At 47.1% G+C, this 16,277-nt stretch overlaps 1 non-coding gene across 1 annotated transcript; it reads right to left on the bottom strand.

The window, feature by feature from the left end:
* Positions 1-15,048: 15,048 nt before the first annotated feature.
* LOC138288683 (U1 spliceosomal RNA) lies at positions 15,049-15,209 on the bottom strand. The gene has a single exon (XR_011202536.1). It is a non-coding gene; the product is annotated as a U1 spliceosomal RNA (small nuclear RNA).
* Between the last annotated feature and the right edge of the window lie 1,068 nt (positions 15,210-16,277).

A 16,277-nucleotide genomic window follows, 5' to 3' on the forward strand; every position in this document is an offset into this window, starting at 1 on the left:
CATATTTACACTTTTTTAGCGCCGCATTTGCGCCGATTTTTACGCAAATGCGGCGCAAACTTGAAAAATACAACTGATTGTTTTTAACTTTGACCGAGACCATTTATGATCAATAAAATCTAGATGCACGGAGTTTTTAAGCCAGTTTTACTTTCCCCTCTCCAGCTTCATTTTGCTTGTAGGTTTAAATTTATCCCTAATTGTTCCCTTGTGGGGCCCGTCAGACCATGCAGCTCCAATCTGACGAGTAGCAAGCCGTATGATCAAGCATCACATCCAATGGATGTGTGAGGGCTGTAGCTTCTATTTTTAGAAGTACCTAGTGGACCTCTGTCTTCTTTCGTGGAACTGTGTACCTATATGACTTGCACCATAAAACTGTCTCTTAGTTTTATTAATGTTAGTTTGCCTAAACTTTTTTTGCCGCTTTAGCAACCCCAGGTGATTATGTATCTTTATAACTTGCTTTTGTGCATTGTCGGCATGACTTTGAGCTTATGCTTGTGATAAATCCCTTAGCTTTATTCCTGGTTGGAGTTTTTCTTCCGTGCCCCCCTTGCTAATAGTGTTTAATTATTGGTGTTCTATTCAACTTTGTGAAACTTTCTACCACACCACTTACTGGGTCAAAAGATTCATCAACCACGAAGAGCATTGACTCCTGCAAAGGATGAAAATGCTACAACAGTTCTGGTTGCAGAGGATTTTTTCATCCCATAAGGGAGGTGAACCATTTTAGTGCAGTGTTAGGGAGATAGGGTCAACCTCATGCAAAGTCCCAGCCTAAAGATTGCTCACCCCAAATATTGTCTCATGGTTCAGTCCAAAGCTTAATGAAGTTCTAGCGTTGTGCCCACAAGTGACGTTTGTGTGAGTATTAATAGAGTTTTGTGCTTCCATACTTTTGGCTGAAGATTTCAGGAAAATGTGAAGTTAAGTGTTTTGCGGAGTCATCATACTCGAGGTGATTGTGGTGCTTTTTGCTGAAAAATGTCTGCAGTTGTTGTTGTTGTTGACGGGTCTGTCATGGCCTAAGATCCTGGGATAACGCACAAGTGTAGAAGACACTGAGGGGCATATTTATACTTTTTGATGCAAAACTGCACTAACGCAGTTTTGCATCAGAAAGTTTAGCACCGGCTTGCAACATTCCTCAGCACCAGCAGGGCGCCATATTTATGGAATGGCACAAGCCGGTGCAAAGGGTGGACTAGTGTTGAAAAAATGAAGTTAGCCAGGTGCGGTGGCAGTATGGGAGAAGAGGGCTTTGCACCACAAAATGACGTTGGGCTGAGTAGAGGCAAAAAAAATGCCTCTAACCACTCTAGCGTCATTTTCTGACGCAAAACCGTTCACACCACATGACTCCTGTCTTATGACCCTGTGCCATGCAGGGGGCCTCAAGTTGGGCCCCGATGGTACTTTAATTAAAAAAAAATACTTACCTATAATTACCCTACTTACCTGGGATGGGGTCCCCTTCCTCCAATGTCCCTCAAGTGTGGCTGGGGGTGTTCCTGGGGCTTGAGGAGGGCACCTGTGGACCCATTCCACAGTGTTTAACTAACTAAATGGGTCCACACATCCCCTAACGCCTGGTCTGACCAGGCGTTAAATAAGCTTTGCACCATTATTTACCCCTCCTCCCACCCGTGCATCATTTTTCACATGGGATAAATATGGGGCTATGCGGTTAACACCAGTTTTTTAGATGGGAAGCCTACCTTGCATCTCATTGACGCAAGGTAGGTTCATGCATCTAAAAAATGGTGCAAACTCCAATATTTTGACATTAGATCTAACATCAAAATGTAAATATGGAGTTAGTTTAGTGCAGAATTTGCATAAAAAACAATGCAAATTTGGTGCAAATGGAGTATAAATATGTCCCTTGCGGACAGATTTACAAGGCCCTAGCACCTCTTAGCGCCACACTAGCATCATTTTTTGTACGCTAATGTGGCATTTAGGGGGCCATTCTCCTTCGCCATATTTACAAAGTGGAGCAATGCATGCATTGCAGCACTTTGTAACCCCTTGTGCCACATTATGCCTGCGCCAGACATAATGTATGCAAGGAGGACGATCTTATGCAGGGAGGCCCGGGAAAATGAAGCAGTGAAATTTACAACATGTCACTGCGCCATTTTTAGCATAATTTTTTATTCCTGCCTAAGGGAGGTGTTAAAATGATGCATCCATTATTTTCAATGGGCCTTACTTTATTTTGGCGCTAATCTTGCAAAGTACCACAATGGCATCATAAATTATGATCTATTGTCCTAACTTGCGCCACAGTGCACCGTATTGTAAATACGGAACACGCATTGTGTTGTTAGGGGGGTGCAGGGGATGCAACAAAAGTTGCGCATCAAAGCTGATGCACTACTTTCTTGTAAATATGTGCCCTTGGTTAATTTATTGTCTGCAAATGGGTACTTGTTGTGAGACATTGTTGACAGTGCCAATAGTTTTCCTTGAGTGAGTGAGAGTTATTTGTTGGTATCTAGTGAATCCTGAGTTCATAAGGAGGAGGTATAGCAACGGGAGTGAGAATTGCTAATCCTGCAAAGCACCCAGAGGCCTATTATAATCAATTTGAGCCTCTGTTTAATGCCTGCACTTAGCAGGCGTTAAACAATGCTGATAAAAATGGTGAAAAGGAATCTCAGAGATTCCTTTGCACCATATTTACGGCCCCCTTAGCGCTAGAACACCTCTTGCGTCCATTATGTCTGACATAGGCAAAATGTGATGCAAGGGGATACAAAGTGGTGCAATGCAAGCATTAGACCACTTTGTACATTTGGTGCTGCGTTTTTCCCCTTCCAACGAGAATATGTGTTGCACAATCAAGTTGCAATGGCTCCTTGGCCTAACCCACAGGCTTACTCTTTAAGTTGTGGATCACAAGGCCAGCTCGTCTAGCCACAACTAATTAGCTGTAGTCCAATCATGAATATGTTTGCCACTGACATCCATCACAATATGTGTCTATAATGTGTGATTACTTGAAGTTGGGGGATGGGTATGCATTCAGACATGATGTTCACCTGCGAATTTCCAGACACATTCAACTACTATATGTTGGAATGCATCAGTGCCTGGCACCTTGGGTGGATGAACCTTGATTTTTGTGATTTCTGATGGACAATTGTTTCATAATCAGAACCTTGGTGTTGGGTCTTCACATTTGCACTAAGACTGTACTCATGGGAGTGAAACCATTGTTTGTATCTGAGTGCAACACAGCAACATGGTGGCCAATATCACTGCTTTTTCCATTGGCATCTTGGCCTAGTGGGACAAGTGTGGGCGCATTGTTACTAGGCAGACACTCTTGCACTGGCAAAGTATAGTATTGAGCATGTGTATGTGTGATATGAAATCTCCTGATGGATATTATATGTGTTTGCAGATTTGTATGTTGCCTAGGTAGACTGTATGGGTTGGACTGTGTTCCCATGCACATACTATGTGTATCACATCACAATCATCATACTATGAATAAACTTTACTATCCTCCACAAGTGTGAGCCATGAAAAGGGCTAGCTGTACGAGAGACACACACAGTAATAGCACACTATGGGGCATATTTACAAGAAAGTGGTGCATCGGTCCCGATGCGCCACTTTTCTTAAGTCCCCCCTGTGCCCCCTAGTGACACCATGGATGCACTGTATTTACAACACTGTGCACCATGGCAGTCGTTGCCACAACATCTCAACATTTTGGATGCTATTGTGCCACTTTGCTGCACTAATGCCAAATAATTTCACGCTAGTGCAACATAGCACAGGGAGGCCCATGGGCCAATACAAGGGCTTGGTTATTAGAAACAACGGCACAGTGAAATCTTGTAAACTTCACTGCACCATTTTTATCGGGCCTCCCTGCAGGGGGAACGCACCCCCGGGAAACATTATACATGGTGCAGGTATAATGTGGCGCAAGGGGTTGCAAAGTCGCACAGGGCATGGATCGCGCCACTTTGTTCTTCTGCATCTTCCTCTTCACCTTCTACCAAAGGATCGACCGCTGACTGCTCAGGACGCCTGCAAAACCGCAACAAAGTAGCAAGATGACTGCTAGCAGCCTTGTATCGTCTCATCCTGCCGGCTTTCTCAACTGTTTCCAGGTGGTGCATGCTCTGGGGGTAGCCTGTCTTCACCCTGCACCAGAAGCTCTGAAGAAATCTCCTGTTTGGCGACGGAATCTTCCTCCGGCTAACGCAGGCTCCAAAAGACTGCAACACTGGTCCTCTGGGTCCCCTCTCATCCTGACGAGCGTGGTCCCTGGAACTCAGCAACTCTGTCCAAGTGACTCCCACAGTCCAGTGACTCTTCAGTCCAAGTTTGGTGGAGGTAAGTCCTTGCCTCCCCACGCTAGACTGATTAAAAAAACACCAAAAGTATGTAGCTATGTGTGACAAACAGCGCTGAACAACATCTGATACGTCCAAAATAGTGTGCATGACAACATTGTATACCATATAGTCCTCCATTGCTAAACACAATAAACATGAAGGGCCATATTTATACTTTTTGACGCACAACTGCGCCAACGCAGTTGTGCGTCAAAATTTTTAACGCCGGCTAACGCCATTCCAAAGCACCATGCGGGCGCTGTATTTATTGAATGACGTTAGCCGCCGTTAGCCGGCGCTGCGGAGTGGTGTGCGTCAAAAAAAATGACTCACAACAGGCAGCGCCGGCGTAGGGGAAAATGGAGCTTGGGCGTCAAAAAATGGGGCAAGTCAAGCTGAGGCAAAATTATTGCCTCAACCCGATTTGCGTCATTTTTTTTTTACGCCCAGACGCCATTGACATGACTCCTTGCCCAATGGCCATGCCCAGGGGACTTATGTCCCCTGGGCATGGTCATTGGGCATAGTGGCATGTAGGGGGGCACAAATCAGGCCCCCCTATGCCACAAAAAAAAATACGAAAAAAAAAACTTACCTGAACTTACCTTAACTTCCCTTGGATGGGTCCCTCCATCCTTGGGTGTCCTCCTGTGGTGGGCAAGGGTGGCAGGGGGACCCTGGGGGATTGGGAGGGCACCTCTGGGCTCCTTCTGAGCCCAAAGGTCCCTTAACGCCTGCCCTGACCCAGGCGTTAAAAAACGGCGCCCATCAGGCTGGGCGCCGGTTTTTAAGGCCTGCCCCCTCCTGTGCGTCAAAATGACGTCACAGTATAAATATGGCGCACAGGCCTTAAAGTCATTTTTTGGAAGGGAACGCCTACCTTGCATATAATTAACGCAAGGCTGGTTCCCCCTTCCAAAAAATGACGCACATGGTGGAACTTTGACGCCCGCGGGGTCGGACGTCAAAGTATAAATATGGGGCAGGGTTTGCGCCGATTGTGCGTCAAAATATTTGACGCACATTCGGCGCAAAGAGAGTATAAATATGCCCCTAAGTTTATGTTTGTTATGTTTTATTATCATTGTAAGTAGCGATGGTAAACGACGTCTTATGATTATTGTAGGATTCATTATGAAGGTAAAAAGAATATTAATACGTAGGAAAATGTTTTCTACAATGAGACTAGTGTTTTTAAAAGGAATTTCAAATCTGACCTATTTAAAAGAAAACTCGAGTTTTTTTTTTGCAATCAGTCAGCACTGGTGTTTGATAATGAGAAATGTCCTAGCTATCATGAAGGAAAGTTTCAATTTTATTAAGGACACCTAGGCGAGGATTATGCACAATCTTCCTTCACTTTTTATTAATAGCAGGTTCAAAGTTCAACAAAGAAAAACTACAATGCCCATGAGACCCATTCCCATGGCAACCAATGTCCAATCACACTGCCATCCAACTGCATGTATAAATATCCCCAGGCGGTGACGTTCTTCCTCATCTTCACTGCGAACTGAGACTGAGTCGTCGTTAGGTAGTCGCAGGTTCCACTCCTCAGAACAAAGGTGAACAATAGATAAGCATTGCTATCCGAAAGAATAGTCAATTAATCAAACAATACGGAATTCCTAGTCTTCCTAACAACATATCAAACAATGCTTGCATATCGAAACATACGTAGAAAAACATATCATGCCCCAATCATAGTTTCAGGTAAAAGAAACTGAATATACCACCTCTCAAAATAATGAATTAATTCCGGGAGGGCGCCATGGCCACAGTGGCGGGTGGGATAATCCTTGCCTCCGTGTCCTTAATAGAATTTAAACTTTCCTTCACGATAGCTAGGAAATTTCTCATTCTATGTCAGGACCGGAGGCGAGGATTATGCATGTTCAAAGCTTACTTACCACTAATAAAGCGGCTTCATGGATTGGTTTAAAGTAGAACTTTTTAAAAGTCGACTCGGATGACCAGTCCGCCGCATTCATAATATCCTCCAGTCTACCACCTAATTGGATTGCTTTAGAAGCCATGGCACCTCGGGTGGAGTGAGCCCCAAACAACTGGATATTAATGCCCGATTCCTCTAGAATCCACTTGACCCACCGGGCAATGGAAGGGGAGGAAACCGCTCTGAAAGGTTTCTCGATCGAAATGAGCAGTTGCCTCTCCCCCGGCAGCCGGAGTTCCGCCGTCACCTCTTCGTATCTCTTTGAACATCTGACCACGCATAGCTTGGGAGTATGCTCAAAAGCCGGGTAGGTTACTGACCCGGTACTACACTTTGTACGATGAGAAATCGTGAAAGTGACTCCCTCCGGAGAAAAAACCCTAGCAGATACATTCAGAGCACGGACATCGGAAACTCGCTTGCACGAAATGAGGCAAAGCAAGATTGGCAGTTTGGCCGATAACTGTTTACGTGAAAGGTACTGATTGTCCAGCCATGAAATCAGGAAGCACAAAACCTGGTCAATATCCCACAGGGAGGCATACCTGGGTTCCGGTGGTCTAGCCGTGCGAATGCCCTTCAAGAGTTTGCACACCCACAGGTGTTCCCCGTAGTGGCGATCATTAATTGGGGGATGCCCCTCCGAAATCGCGGATCGGGAGGAGTTAACTGAGCGATAGGATTGACCGGAAGCCCTCTAGGCCGGCTAGAAAATTCAAGATATCGGTAATCTGGGCCCCCAAGGGATCGAAGTGCCTTGCCATACACCAACGAGCCCAGCAGTTCCAGGCTGATCTGTACCTCTTACAAGTACTAGGGGCCCATGCCTGTCTGATGAAATCCTCAGCCTCCTGTGAAAGCCTTTGGTCTGCCCAGCGATCCCGGAAATCCTCCAGGCCACCAGAGAGAGATGGCACTGGATGGCTAGCGGGTGGAATTGCCCCTCTCGATTTGACAGTATGTTCGGACGAACCGGAAGAAGAATAGGAAGGTCGCAAGAGAGCTCTAGAAGCGCTGGGAACCATACCTGAGACCGCCAGAGCGGTTTGATTAGAATCACTGTCGCCCCCTGATGACGAATCTGAGCAGTTACTCTCGGGATCAGAAGGAAGAGGGGAAACGCGTAATTCTGATCCCGACCCCAGTCTTGAAGGAACGCATCGACGGCCATCGCGCCGGGATCCGGGCGCCAGCTGAAGTATCGGGGAAGATGAGTGTTCCACCTGGACGCAAAGAGATCCACCGCACAGGGACCCCATCGATCCAAAAGAGCCAGGACCACTGCTCTGTCCAGACGCCAATCGCTGGGATCCTCCAGATGCCTGGAGTTCCAGTCTGCCAGGGCATTCTGGGATCCCGGAAGATATTCCGCTTTGACCGAGATTTGACGTTGAAGGCAAAAGTGCCAGAAGTCCTTTGCCAACTCCGCTAGAGCCTTCGAGCGGGTCCCCCCCAAGCGGTTGATATACTGTACCGCCGAGACATTGTCCATCCTTAGAAGGACGCAGCAAGAGACCTTGTCCCGCATCAGAGATCTGATCACGAACGAACCCGCAAGGAGTTCCAGGCAGTTGATGTGGAGATTGAGTTCCCGCTGGGTCCAGCGGCCCCCGAAGGAGATGTCCCCACAACGAGCTCCCCAGCCGAACCGACTGGCGTCCGACTCTATGACCAGATCGGGTGCGCCCCCGAAAATCGCCCTGCCGTTCCAAGCTTCCATGTGATCCAGCCACCACTGGATCTCTGTCCCCGCCTCCTGGGACAAGACTATCAGCTCCGAATACGAAAGGCCCCGTTGTAGATGGTGGGCCTTGAGGCGTTGAAGGGCCCTGTAATGGAGTGGTCCCGGGAAGATGGCCTGAATCGAGGAAGAGAGGAGTCCCACCACTCTGGCCAACTGCCTCAGGGAGATTCTGTCCCGTCTCAAGACCTTGGACAGTTCTTTCTTGATCTTCTTGATCTTCGGGCCCGGAAGACTGAGGGAAGCTGCCTGGGAATCGATGAGAAACCCCAGGAAAGTCATGGACTGCGAGGGAAGCAGTTCCGATTTCTGTGAATTGATCACGAACCCCAGGTCTTGCAGAAGTTGAATAGTTATGCTCACGTTGGATATGAGCTGCGAGCGCGACTGGTCCATCAGGAGGATGTCGTCGAGATAAATAATCAAGCGAATCCCGAGCCGCAGGTACTCTACTAGCTGTTTGAGCAGCTTCGTGAAGCACCACAGGGCCGATGACAGGCCGAACGGCAGGGATGAAAATTCAAATGCCTGTCCCCTCCAAATGAAATGAAATGTAGGAAACCGACGATGAGGGCGAAAGATGGGGACCGTAAGATAGGCATCCTTGAGGTCTAACCACACCATCCAATCCCCGAGAAGTAGGAGATCTCTGAGCATGTGGATGCCCTCCATTTTGAAGTGGCGATACACTACCCACTCATTGAAGGACTTGAGATTGATAACGGCTCGGAAACCCTTGTCCTTCTTTTTTACCAGGAACAGATTGCTCACGAAACCCCTGGGGTGGATAGTCGTTGGGTGGATAGCTTCTTTCTGAAGAAGCCCTTGAACCTTGAGGAGAGCCCTGAACTGGAGTCCCCCAAAATTCTATGCGGAACCCCGTAATCGTCTGCAACACCCAAGCGTCAGGTGCAGACATAATGTGGTGCAAGGGGTTACAAAGTGGCACAATGCAAGCTTTGCGCCACTTTGTATATATGGTACAGCATTTTGCCATTCAAACGCAAAATTAACGTAAAGAAATTACGCTAATGTGTTATTACAATGACGCTAGGCCACCATAAATCTGGATAACCATGAGATGGACAGGAAGATTATATGGTCCAATGTACAGCCTCCATAATAATAATACAAATCATATAGGTTCACTGTTCTACGAAAGAAGACAGAGGTCCACTAGGCACTTTTGAAAATAGAAGCTAGAGCCCTCACACATCCAATGGAGGCCTGCTCCTCGTCAGACTGGTGCTGCAATGTCTGATGGGCCTGCAAGAGGGCTCATTGCTGGAGATCTTAATAAATAGAGCATGCCGTGGTCAGAACAAGTAGGGATAAATTTAAACCTACAAGCAAAAGAAGCTGGACAGGGGAAAGTTAAAATTGGCTCGAGAACCCCAAACATCTATATTTTATTGACCGTAAATGGTCTCAGACAAGGTTAAAAACAATCAGGAGTGGAATGAAGACAATGTTCCACCACTCTACCAAAAACCAAAGGGGTGGAGGAAGGGACTTCCTTCAACCATAAATAAAGGTCAACATGTTTCACGCCTAAGGAGTCCCTACCTATATGGTGTACCTATATGATTTGTATTATTATTAGGGAGGCTATACACCAGACGATATATTATCCCTGTCCCTCTCATGGTAATATAGATTAGCACAGCGGCTCAGCTGTGGGACATTGAACTGTACTTCCCTACTAATTGTAGTTCCAATGCCCCGAAATGGAGGACTTCCAGGGCTTGAGTTTGGATGATGACGTTGTGACTGCTATACTTAACCCCCTCTATTCTTTGTGACGATGGGACTGGTCCCTCTGGGAGCCCCAAGGAGGACTGGGATTAGTTGTCCTCGAGATCTTATAAAAAAATACTACATGGAACTATCATGACTGAGGGACATATGTTTTGCATCAAAAAGTTTTGCAGCGGCTTGCACCATTCTTGAGCACCAGCGGGGCACCATATTTATGGAATGGTACAAGCCTGCTCAAAGGGTAGGCTAACGGGTTGGGTTAACAATATGGGAGAAGGGGGTTTTGCAACAAAATATTATGTTAGGCAGGTTAGAGTAAAAAAAACAAAAATGACTCTAACCAGCCTAGCATCATTTTCTGACGCAAAACCATCCATACCCCATGACTCCTGTCTTAGGTCCCTTGGGCATGAATGGCCATTACACCCAGTGTCGTGTGGGGTGGGGGGTGGGGTGGGGCATTTCAGGTCTCCTAACGCCTGCCCTGACCCAGGTGTTAAATAATGGGGCAAAGAAAGCTTTGCACCATTAATTGACCCCTTCTACCCCGTGTGTGATTTTAGCATGGAGGAATAAATATGGTGCTAAGGCCATAGAGTCATTTTTTGCACGGGAATGCCTACCTCGCATCTCATTGATGCAAGGTAGCTTTCCACTTCCAAAAAATTACTTTAACTCCATAAATGTGGCGCTAGATGGGTATAGCGCCAAACTATAAATATGGAGTTAGTTTTGCAACAAATTTGCGTTAAAATTACGCAAATTCGGCACAAAACAAGTATAAATATGCCCCTGTATATTTCCGGCCCAACATTGCTCCGAAAGGCCTGATTGTGAACAATGTGCTGAGAATCTTCCTACAAGATTCAGGGGCATATTTATAGGCCCCTAGCACCACCTTGCACCACATTAACGTAATTTATTTTGACGTTAATGTGGCACAACAAACCCAAAATGCCCACTCCGTATTTACAGGGTGGCGCACCGTATGCATTGCTTCACCCTGTAACCCTTTTCTCTACATTATCTCTCCACCAGGAGTAATGTATGGAAAGGGGGCGTTCTCTAATCTAAATCTATTGGATTTCCTTGCACCATTTATTACGGCACTTTTAATGCCTGCTCAAGTGCAGGCATTAAAAGGGGTCTTCCGTTCTTTAGAATGAGCCCCTATGTTCTCTGCAGGAGTAGCGCCAACAGTTTGGTGCTACTCCTGCTGAGTACATCAATAGAGCATTAAAAATGGCACTATTGCCCCCTACCCTGAGCCATGGTAGCCGTCTTTCAAAATACGGTGCACATATGGTGGCGGAATGGGGGCGCTAAGGGGCGCTGGGAAAGTGGCGCTGCACTCAGTGCAGCGCCACTTTCCATAAATCTGCCCCTTAAGTTGTAGGAAGGAGTGGGCGCAAATCGCTTAGAAGTGTACTAGACACTGGCTGGTTCTCATTATTAATACATCAAAAAGATTAGCTGATCTCAGCTTGACAGAAAATACGTTGAAAACACCTTTGTCCTTGTCAGTATTTAAAAGTCGCCTAGCCGAGATTAACACTGGGTTGAAAGAAATAAAAGAGTATTTGACTCAACAGAAAATTCCAAAATTGCAAAAAGATATTAAAAAATTCAGCAAAGAAGAGGAATATCCTTACATCAAAGACGACTATGAGGTTGATACTCAATCACGTTCTTCTGAGGAATCTATCTGTTCCTATAGGAAACCATGGATTTACAGCAGTAGCTCATCTTCGGATGGGTGGAGCACAGACGAGGGCATACCACAACCCTATTATAATCCACCTCAGTTCCCAGTGCATCAACCACTGCCATGGCAACCTCCCTATCCTTTCTATCAACCACGCCAGATGATGCCTTATGTGCCTTTTTTAGGCCGGGGCAGAGGAAGAGGCAGGTGCAGAGGAAGAGGAAGACATGTACATTGGGCAAAGGAAGAACCATAAATGGTGATCGCGAGCCAAGGCAAGAATCAGGCAATGAGGACTTAGTTGTCAACCTGTCCTCAAGACAACTTTCTACAGATGAAGTAAGTGCTTTGAATAAAGGGCTAGGCTTTGTACCAACCCCTAAGGAAGATCTCTTTCATCGCAATTGTGAGCTCTCTCAATTTTTTAGAAAAATGTGTTTACACTTCTTCTTAAAGAAAAACCTTTGGAGGCACAGAGGGAGGACTTAGAAATCCATCTTCCTTCATTACCCCAACATCAGCTATGCCCTGCGAACTCCTTGCATTTGAAAAGGCAGTCCTAACAGACGAAAGTAAACTAAACCTAAACATTTGTTTGTCAGCATCCCCTCAAGGGAGAGAGATGCTCTTAAAACATTAGCGCTTGACCCTAGTATTGTAATCAAACTGGCAGACAAGGAAGGCTTACGTCTTTTGAGTGACTCCACATACTATGCCCTGATTACACAAGACCCCACTGAGAGATTACAATTTCAAATACGTACTACGATTAATGAAGCAGAAACCAATGCTTGGATATCTTATAAGGAGTGCGAGTTTTTGGAGACATCCCACCCACATACTCTGTATTTTTATTGCCTCCCTAAGGGCAGACTGCCTCCACCGGGACGCCCCATTTTCTCAGGTTTAGGGTTCGTCCTAGAACCCCTCTCTACCTTTTGTGACCACTTCCTCCAACCTATTGTTAGGAAAACCTCTACGTTTTTGAATGATGCCAAGGATGTCCTCAATCTTATTTACTCTATTGATGCCACTGAGAAAGTGAATGCCTTGATAAGCCCTGACGTGGAGGCTTTATATACCAACATACCCCAAGAAGCAACATAACAGGTGGTTGAAGAGTCTCTGGTTAGCAGTACATAGACTTTCCCTACACCTATCCACTTCATTATGAAATGTGTATCTTTAGCTCTAACTGAACATTTCTTCCAGTTTGAAGACCAGCTTTATCACTAGATAAGCAGGACATCTATGGGTAACACCATTGCACCCAGCTTGGACTGCCTGTATATGTATCATTTTGAACAACGATTTATACTTAACAACACCAATCCGTTTGTTGACAACATCAGGCTATAGGGTGGACTATCTTCTCTATCACTTTCTTTAGGCGGTTGGCCATTGCCTTGGCTAGGAGTTTGTAGTCCACATTGAGGAGAGAGATGGGCCTCCAGTTTTTGAGGTCCTCCTTCTCTCCCTTCTGTTTGCACAAAAGCATTATCATGCCTTCACACAGGGACTGCGGCATACTGCCTTTTCCCACACCTTCCTCGTAGAGGTCCAGCAAGTCTGGCCCGATTAGGTCCCACAGTTGGACATAAAGTTCCACTGGGAGACCATCACTTCAGGGGGTCTTGCCTCTCTTGGAGGTCGTGGCGGCCAAGTGCAGCTCTTCCAGGGTGAAGGGTGCAATCAGGCCCTCTCTCTCTTCCGGACTCAATGTCTTTGAGATGCCCTTTAGGAAACTGTCCACCTGGGACCTCTCTGACGACTTCGGTGAGTAAAGCTTGCCATAAAAGTCAGTGATGACCCTCATGACGTGCTCTTTCCCACTCTGGAGGTTGCCCTCTGAGCCCCGAAGCTCTACCAGCGGGATGTGGGCAGAGTGAAGTTTCTTAAAGAAGAATGAGTTGCATTTCTCATCCTTCTCGAGGTTCTCGGTTCTGGTCCGGAAGATGATTTTCCTGGATTCCTCCCTGAAGTGCTCTGCGAGACCTTTTGGGGTTTCCTCCAGTTTGTCATCCACGCCCTATCCCCTGAGCTCGAGTTCAAACAGGCGCTTTGTTTTGCTTTGCAGCTGCCTGAAATCCCTCTTCTTTTCCCGTGCAGCAGTTCTGCTTGCATCCTGGAAGAAGCTCAGGAACCTGTCCTTCACCCATTCCCACCATTCGCCAGCGGAGTGAAAGAGGTCCCTCATGTCCCTCCACTCTCCATATGCGACTCTGAGGTTCGCCACTAACTCGAAACTGACTGCTCTGTGGTCCGAGAAGTGGACGGCGACCATGGAGCTCCTGCCTAGGCTTTACCGTTGGGGAGGTGAAGAGGAAGTCGATCCGTGAACGCATGGACCCATCTGGCTTACTCCAGGAATAATTCCTGGCGTTCAGCCCCATACTTCCCACAACATCCCGCAGGGATGCCTCACCTGTCATCTCCACCAACAGCCTGGACGTCACGTCCATCCCTGCGGAGTCTGACCCAGTGCGTCCATCCAACTCTACTGTGCAGTTGAAATCACCACCCATCAGGATGGTCCTGGAGGTCACAAGCTGCATCCTGAGCACCCTGAACATCTCAAGCCGTTCATTCTTCTCCGGGGGAGTGTAGACATTGATGAGCCTAACGGGCTCACCTGACTACGAGCCATCCACGACTAGCACTCTGCCGTTGACCTGCTTGGTGACCCTGTCGGTGGTGAAATGCCTCCCCTTGATCAGAATGGTGACTCCAGATGATTTGCAGTCGTTTCCTCCAGACCAAAACGATGGCCCGTGCGTCCACTGCCGCTCAAGCTGGCTGTACGACTGGGCGTACGGAATCCTGCATTGGTCTGGTCTGGTCTTACTAGGTCCCACAGTGAAGTGTAGAATCCAATTGGTAAACCGTCACTACCTGGTGTCTTTCCTGACTTAAAGGATTTAACTGCAATGTGCAGCTCCTCCAGAGTGAGGGGTGCGTTCAGGACTTCCCTTGCTGGTGTGGAAACCTTTCTCGGGATACCTGCCAAAAACTTTTCTGCCTGATCCCCATCTGACCTCTTCTCTGAGTAGAGGTCCCCATAGAAGTCTGTCACAGCCTTCCTAATGTCTTCCTTGGTGTCACACAAAATTCCCTCCCTGTTGCGCAGTTGAACCAGAAGGGTGTGCGCAGAGTGAATTTTCTTGAAGAAGAAGGAGTAGCATTTCTCCCCCTTTTCCAGGTTCTCCGATAATGGATCCCCTTTTGTTTTTTTTGTTCTTTCACTATCCTGTCCATTGCTGAGAATTGGGGCAAGCGTAGAGTAGAGCAAGGTGACATGTGGGCTGGCCAGGTTCAAAAGTAGGCCTAGAAGAAGATTTTAATGCCCTTTCCCAACACAACCCAAGCTCCTGAGTTTGCATGCCGCTCCCCCTTGCCCAGGCCTCTTTTCAACTTGCTGCAGCACCCCACCCAGAACAAAGCTTGAGAAACGGTTAAGGATGTTCCTGACTCGTTTTAATTTTTTTTTTTTTTTTTTTTTTTTAATTTTCTTGACACTAAAGATCAGGGGAAAGCGCGAACGCAGTCCCCCACTACCAGAAATTCTGCAGTCGAGTATCCCACATTTGGGGACATCGCAGGGGTCAGCACATCCAAAGTGCAATGGATGAGCCTCACCCTGGGAGAATTACCTTTTTTTTTTTTTTCAAAACCATTATTAAGTGTTTTAAGTAGGCGATACATAGGTTTTTAAAGATTGGTACCTCTTCCCTTAGGAAGGGCAGTCCACTTCAACTTTATTTCAAATCATACTTTAACAACACATAATAGTCAGTTTACATATGAAAGAAGTAGTAAAGGGGTTTGGTTTCTTGGGGCTGTGTGGGGAGTTCAGAGGGAAGGAGGGGGTTAGGGTTTACAGTTCTATCTCCTTCTCACGCTCCTTGTTGTCCTTGTCTGTGTAGTCTCTCAGCAGGTTGAGTACCATTCTGCGGCACGCTTCCCTGCTTACCACCTCCACATTGGTCACCAGTCGGGTCCTGGCATACAAGAGGATGTCCTTTATGCAGCAGAGGATTCTCCAGCATCCTTGGATAGCCTCCACTGAATGTGTCTTTGGAAACAGCCCATACAGCACAGAGTGGTGAGTGATGTTTGGATATGGGATGTGTGCTTCCATTTCTTGTTTTAAGGCTCCCCGCAGTCTCTGGGCAAAGGGGCAGGCCCAGAACAGATGGTATGTAGTTTCCTCTGCAGGGCATCTCCTTCGGCATTCTCTGTGTGGGCACAGGCCCCTGCTGTGCATGAATGACCGGACTGGCAGTCCCCCTTTCACGGCCATCCATGCAATGTCTTTGTGTCTGTTGGTTAGGGATGGGAGGATACATTTTCCCACACCCTTGTTGCTGTAGCGGGTGGCAGGCCGCTCACTGGTTCTGTGGTGTCTCTGGCCCTGATTAGTCTGTGGATTGTCCTGGGCTTCCATAGGCTTGGTGTGACACAGTTCAGCCCAAATTCCACCACAAACTTCTCAATCTCCTTGTAGTACCAGGGGAGGTCCCAGTTGAACATTGTTGCATTCTCCCACTTCTCCCATCCCAGTCTTCTCCATACTGGGAGCAGGAAGAAGCGGAAGACCCTGTAAGCTGAGTGGTCCTTGTTCTCGTTCGTCAGGGTTATTCGGACGCAGCCACACACAAAGAAGGATCTGAGGATTGTCGGGATGTCAGGGACTGCCTTCCCTCCCTTGCGATGCACCTTGTGCATGACTGTCCTTTTCACCCTGTTCATCTT

This window comes from Pleurodeles waltl, chromosome 4_1 (genome assembly GCF_031143425.1).
Source record: "Pleurodeles waltl isolate 20211129_DDA chromosome 4_1, aPleWal1.hap1.20221129, whole genome shotgun sequence".
NCBI lineage: Eukaryota > Metazoa > Chordata > Amphibia > Caudata > Salamandridae > Pleurodeles > Pleurodeles waltl.